The sequence below is a fragment of the Sinocyclocheilus grahami genome, unplaced genomic scaffold (genome assembly GCF_001515645.1).
Source record: "Sinocyclocheilus grahami isolate Dianchi unplaced genomic scaffold, SAMN03320097.WGS_v1.1 scaffold206.1, whole genome shotgun sequence".
Taxonomy (NCBI): Eukaryota; Metazoa; Chordata; class Actinopteri; order Cypriniformes; family Cyprinidae; genus Sinocyclocheilus; species Sinocyclocheilus grahami.
This window is the reverse complement of record NW_015505385.1, coordinates 1,012,577-1,020,031: the sequence shown is the minus strand read 5'-3', so window position 1 is coordinate 1,020,031 and position 7,455 is coordinate 1,012,577. Positions and strand designations below refer to the sequence as shown.

At 35.4% G+C, this 7,455-nt stretch overlaps 1 long non-coding RNA gene across 1 annotated transcript in view; it reads right to left on the bottom strand.

Annotated features, from left to right (window-relative positions):
* Positions 1–1,676: 1,676 nt before the first annotated feature.
* LOC107595661 (uncharacterized) overlaps positions 1,677–7,455 on the bottom strand; it is an 11,738-nt gene continuing 5,959 nt past the window's right edge. The window contains exon 3 of the long non-coding RNA XR_001610285.1: positions 1,677–1,844. This is a non-coding gene — a long non-coding RNA (uncharacterized lncRNA). The remainder of the gene's footprint in view (positions 1,845–7,455) is intronic.

The following is a 7,455-nucleotide window of genomic DNA, read 5'->3' as shown; positions in this document are numbered from 1 at the left end:
ATACATCTATCTATCTATCCATCCATCCATCCATCCATCCATCCATCTATCTATCTATCCAACCATCCATCCATATATCTATATATCTATCCATCCATCCATATATCTATCTATCTATCTATCTAATCTATCTATCCAACCATCCATCCATCCATATATCTATATATCTATCCATCCATCCATCCATCCATCTATCTATCCATCCAACCATCCATCCATATATCTATATATCTATCCATCCATCCATCCATCCATCCATCCATCCATCCATCCATCCATCCATCCATCCATCCATCCATCCATCCATCCATCCATCCATCCATCCATCCATCCATCCATCCATCCATCCATCCATCCATCCATCCATCCATCCATCCATCCATGAAATCAAAATTTCAGGGAAATTAATAATTTTATTTCAATTGATCAGGTTGTACATTGTTACAAACATGTCTATTTCAAATAAATGCTGTAAAGAAAAAAAAAATCAAAGAATTGCATCATGTTTCCACAAAAAAAAATGATGCAGCACAAATGTTTTTATTAATAATTATCACAGATATATTCACATGGGAAACGGTTCTTTTAAATTGAAACAAAATTTCAAAATATTATAATTTTTACAGTATTTTTTGTCTAATAAATGTATCCTTGGTGAGCATAAGAGACTCAAAACATTAAAAAACATTACTATTGAATGGTTGTATATACACTAGTGCTGTCAAATGATTAATCGTGATTAATCGCATCCAAAATACAAGCTTTTGTTTACATGTGTACTGTTTATTTTTTATGTATATATAAATAAACACACATACATGCAGTATATATTTTGAAAACATTTACATGTATATACATTTATATATTTCTATTATTATATTTTATATAAATATTTAATATATAAACAACATATTGTTCTTAAATATATACATGCATGTGTTTTTATTTATATATACATAAACATACACAGTACACACATATATTATGTAAACAAAAACTTTTATTTTGGATGAGATTAATCGTTTGACAGCACTAATACATACTTTTTTCTTTTCAGCATTCTAACACCATTCGTTATTGCCCTCCCTACATTTCAAATCCATCTTATTTCATTCACAGCTTGGCAGGCTGGTAAAAAACTGATTCTTCACATAAATATGCCGAAAACTCAGCGCTCACCTCAGAGACCCCGACTGGGGCAGAGGAAATGGTGCAATGACTGAAAGCAAGTGACAGAGACACAAATACAGATAAAGAATGCGAAAGGGATTGAAAGAAAAGAGCAATGACTTCAGCGAGCTCTGCCATCTGTAGAAGCCATTAGGACGGTCACTCTCATAACGCCGAAACAGATGAGATGTCTGGGCTTCTGCCATCGAGTGGGAAAGAACTATGCAGCTCCGGTGATGAAAACCAGTGGTGATCGGCATCATTGTCACCTCTCTCAATCCCTCACGTGCTAATGGCCCACTCATTTCAATCAATGTGTCTTCTTATTGATTGCGGTTATAAAGTTGAGACTAAGGAATTTGACATCATAAATGTAGCCGTTCCTGTGCTTTTTATTGTGCAATAAAAGCGGTAATATATTCTGGGGGGAAAAAAGAAACGTTCAACTTCAAGAGTTCTTAATGAAACATCAAAACAAAAGTTTGAGGTGTACTTGAGGTTTCTCCAGACCGGATTGTACTGAACACACTCACGTACCCTCAGGACAGCTGAGCGGAAACAGAGACAGCGATGGAGTGGCCTATTCTGTGGGCAGTTTTCCCAGGAGAAGCCCATTAATATTCCAAAGAGACGGCGTGCAGGGAATCTCTCTCCTCCGAGCCCAATGGGTGGTCCTTTCAAATGCAAAATAAGAACACAAAATAAGGATGAATCTGGCAACTTCCCACTTCACTAACAAAGCAAGCATGAACATTTTAAAGCATAAAATGAAAAAACAGCACACACATGCATGACCAAAGCAGGTGGACGGCACTATCAAGTGTGATATTTCTCTGAGAAAATACAGAATTTCAGTAAGTTAAGCTGGTTTTTACAATACAATGATGCATGATTCACTGGATCGTTGCAGAAACATTCACTGAATTACAAAGTAGGGAGAGCCAGGAAACTATAACACTTTATGGTTTTGTTCATTTATTCTTTTATTTTGTTATTGTGTTCAGTAAAGTTTGCCTCAAGTCATATCAGCAGTCATTACCAATGCCATCTTAATTTAACAGTCTTATTTAAATAACTTAATTGAATCTGATACTATATGCAACTTGTGAAGGAGTGATTTTGAAAAATATACATTGTAGTAATTTAATAAAAAATAAATTATAGCACCAAACTAAAAATAAAATCATTAAATAAATAAATAACATGATTTTTACTTAAAGATATACTGACTAATATATATATATATATAGATATTAGTAAAAACATATTTGATATTAGTTAATAAGAATATAACAGTTTATTGTTAGTTCATATTAGACTATAATATAAACATGCAACTTTTGATTTTAATAACATTATTAAATGTTGACATTGACATGAACTAAGAATAAAAATGTTTTAGAAGTACTTTTCATTGTTGGTTCATGTTAACTATTGTTTACAAATGAATTCTTATTGTACTGTACTATCTGTCTATTTTTTGGAAGAAGGTGGAGGATTGAATTTCTTCTTGCACATACCTGCGATGACAAGGGCATAAGTGGTTTTATTGCTTATTTATTTAGCGTTACAGTCTTCCCCGCTATTGACAAGGAAAGTAATTATTTTGTGACCTCATTTTTGGCTGCCATAAAAAGCCAGTCTACTTTGTTGCATCTGCACTCATTAAAAACATCAGGAGCAAGAATTTGCTTATTCAAATTTCAGCCCTTGGGGCGAACTTGTTTGCTTATGCTGCGCTAGAAAGAATACAGTACGAAGCGTGGTTAAAAACTGATGATCTCTCTCTGCCTCTGCCGTATATTTGTGCTGGACTTTTCCGCATGGGCTCTGGCAGCATGCAGCATCTCCCCTCCCCAGACCTGTCTGTCCCAAAGGATCTCACCCCTTCGCCTCCACATAGCATCAACCCACTGTCATTGTCCCCCAGGAGCCCCACAAAAGGGACCATTTGACCTCAGAACACACCCCCATTTCCTCTCTTTTGAAAGTGTCCTGGCCCACAGAAAGTCTCATTGCGACTCAAAGGAAACTGTACATCAATAAAAGATGGCCAGCCAAAGCTCATAGAAAAAAAGTGAAGAAAAACACTCGCATTTCACCCCAGCTGAAATTGACGGAGTGGGCCACTTGTTTCCTAGCAACAGACGCCTACAGCACGGGAAGTTGCAAGTTCACAGTTCAGTTTGGTGTGGCCGGACTCCCTCGGACCTCCGATTTGAATAGATGCCCGAGGTCACATCCTACGAATTATTATTGCAACAACTTCGAATGGCATATACGCTTTGACATATTTCATGCATTGTCAATCTGTGTTCAATTTTAAAGGGGCAGTTCACCCAGAAATGAAAATGGTCAAGCTGTATGAGTTTATTTTGTGGAACTCAAAATGAGACGTTTAGTAGAATGCTCACGCTGCTCTTTTCCACACAATGCAAATGAATAGCGAACACCCCTGTGATAAAGAAGTGCACTTAATTTTATTGAATGTGCTCTTGTCGTGTACTTAAAATATTAAACGTATATATATTAAAAACTGTAACTAATATAATGTTAATTAAATAAAAAGCCAGTTAAAGAGAGACACTTTCATGGCTGTTTCTTAACACACAAAGTGCACTTTGTAATAATGCCAAATTTAATGACAATTTAAATAATTACTTTATTAATCTTTCATCATTTATTTTGACATGTTGACCAACATACTAAAGCACGTAATTATAATTTTAACGGTAGTGTGTTATTTGATATTACAGAAAGTTCATATGTTTTACTGAATTGCAACTTAATCATTACAAATGTGTAATTAAAAATATATTTAAATGCATGACACAAATTTGAATAAAAATGACATTAAAGTATATTTTAGTTGATCATACATGCTTGTCAGTACATTTGGCAGCACACTTTAACTATATTTCAAGAATATTTATGAAATTACATAAAAATATATAATTCTATTAAAGTGGGTCAAAAACTAATTGCATTTAATATAAATTTAAACTGCAATAAAAAAAATGGCAAAAAAGTGTCTGAAAAATTACATTCAGTCCGCGCTTAAGTATATCGTTTTTATTTCCATGAGTACTCTTACTAAAAGGGAAAAAACTGTGAATCGTCAAAATGCACTAAAATGGTATTACAGCCCTCCTTGTATGCTTTTCTAGATTAAAGTTGTGTAAATGTCACATCTCAAATGAAATAAAAGAATCTGCTGATCCATATAACCAGCAGTTGTCATTTAACGTGCATTAGCCTGAAGCCAAATGCCATTGGTGTCTCATAACCAATCGTGATGCACCAAATCTGCATATTTAAATGAGATGCGAAAGCTATGACAGATATATTAAGTTCCACTAAAATAAAGCACAACATGGAGGCGAGTAAATAGACGGAATTTTATTTTTGCCCACTGTTCCTTTAAACTGTGACTGTGATGAATTGGGTATTTAATGGTGCTGCTCACTGCATTCACTTCCCCTCCCATTCCCCAAAGTGCCTTATCAAAGGCTCATTATACAAAGGAATCCCAAAAAGGAAGTGGTTTCAAGGCTAAAGGACACTTCGTTTTATTTATTTGGCATTTAGCTGCCGCAGTTCACAGGAATAATGCAAATGAATGAAATGTGTTATCTCAAAATGAAACCAAACAGTGCATTTGACAAGCACGTCGAGCTCTGTGTCGTGTGTTATTACTTCACCTGATGCCGGCCTGCTTTTCCAGCGCATTAATGCAGACAAACTTACGGAAGCCCGTTTCCGCCACTGAATAAATAATTTTAAAAAGGTAATTGCAACTTTTTATTTCACAATTCTTTTTTCTCCGAATTGCATGATATAAACTCGCAATTGCAAGAAATAAAGTAAGAATTGTGAGACATAAACACTGACTTTTTTCTCGCAAATGCAAGTTTGTAGGCCTATCTCACAATTCTGACTTTTTTTCTCGCAACTGCAAATTTATATCTCGTAATTCTGACTTTTTCTCTTAGAATTGTGTGATGTAAACTCGTAATTGTGAGTTATAAAGTCCAATTTTGAGGGGGGGGGACTGATATGTACTCAGAGTTGCGAGTTTATATCTCAAAATTCTGACTTAACTCACAATTGCATGTTATAAACTCACAATTGCAAGAAGAAAAAAGTCAAAAATGTGATATAAAAAGTCGCAATCACCATGCTTCCATACAAAATACAGAGTTCTGGCATGAAACTCTAGATGGCGCAGTCCGATAGGTCTAACTCAATCTGACCTAATGACATCATTATCACATGGCACAGCTGATTGGTTCTCTCCTGTATCAGCAGCCAATGAGCTCGCTGCTCAGCATTCAAATATATGACTAGTGCTTGCCGTAGCAGTGCAGCTTGCTTCAGAAACCCTCCACCTCCCCCAGCTCCACCTGTATAGATTTGCTACGAGGTGATTCATGTATGTGGGGGTTATTTCATGTATGTTATATTTGCAGCAGCAATATTTCTTACATGCTCACAGCAGCGTGTTGTGGACGTATTGGCAGTAGCAAGTCTCGGTACTTGCTCTGCCGCAGCAGCATCAGCGTTGCAGATCTATTCCGCCACGACTAAATACATTAACATTGTCATGTACATTACCATGCCAATCTTTCCGAGAGTTGTCATGACAGAACTAGCCTTCAGACTAACCAATGGTATTTAGAGGGGTTGAAATGACTCCATCTATGGGGCTTGGCTAAAAACCACACGGTCTGAGCAGAGCAGATGTGGAGGAAGACATCACACGTGTGACATGGACAACATCTCATATCTCAACACAAATAAAGCCCAGTCATCCACCATATCTTCCCATTCGACTCCTCCGGAGCGGCGAGCATCTTTACCCGGCTACACACACATATCCCGTTACGGCAGATCGCCTATGATCAGTTCACTAAGTATGATTACATTTAAACGCAGGCTCTCCCAGCGTAGGCTCATGTGGTAGAAATAACATCTTTAACCAGGGTAAATACACACAGCACACGGTCCGTACCTCCTCTGTAACCGAGCCCGATTCAGAGGCGGGAAGGAGTTTACATCGAGAGGCCGGTTTCAAACAACTGATCTGCGCGTCTGGGTTCAGGTTCAGGGTTCAGTGCCTTCTCTGGAAGTTTGTTTTATGCACACATCTGCACTTTTAGAAAATATGGCGTGTCTAAATGTGGCGACACAGACGTGATGACCTGAGCTGTCCGGAGAGATAAAGGAGCGCGAGAGCTTTAGCAGGCTCTACTGAGGCGACATGGAAAGGTGTGGACACTGAGTATGGGAGGAAAGTTGTTTGGACTAGGGGCTTTTACCATGACGAGTGTGGGTTTTTTATGGTCTTACGGGGCAGAGGCAAAGCTTGCATCTCATACACATGCCTGAAAATCTCTGACAGCACCTATAACTAAAACAAGAGTCAATCTGGATACAACTTGGTAAAATATACTTAATCACTTGAACACAGATTCCACATTAAAGCCATCATCATTTATTTTATACTTTTTCAAATTTTTTGTAATATAATCGAATATTTAGTTAGTATAATGAGTCACATTGCATATATACAGTAGATTCAACTAAAACAATATATACGGTACACTATAGCAAATCTTAGCTGTGTGATTGTTTATATCATTGCTAAATGTAAAGTATATTATTGCACAGCTCTATAAACTTGGATCGATAGTATATCCAACTTTATCTGCATAAATATAGTAAAATCACAGTAAAATCACAGAAAAGTGATATACGTATTCTAAATATCAAAATTGCAAGTGTGTGATTGTTTATATTTTTGCAAAAATGAACATTATATTTTCAGCCTGCCCTCTATATATAAAGTTGTAAATATATATACATAGTCCACCTGCTAAATGGACTATAATGCATGAAGATATTACGATATTATAATTACTGTAAAATGTTTATTAAGAAAAGTGTTATACAACTTAAAAATCAAATAATAAAATAAAATAAATATAAATATAAAAGTCAGTTTGACCTTCTCCAAAAAGACACTGTATTATTATTTTTAATATTTTAATACTAAAATAATGGCCTATTAAATAAACAATTACTTCATTTGATATTTTACGTAATTTCAACATTACTTTATATAGTTAAATCAATCTTTATAATACAATTTTAAAACAGGGATTTTTTTTTTACATTGTAGTTTTACAGTATAGCTGCTTTTATGACCATTAGTCAAAAAATAAAATTAAATAATAAAATTAAAAAAATTAAATAAAAAATAGAAAATAAAAAATAGAAAAAAAT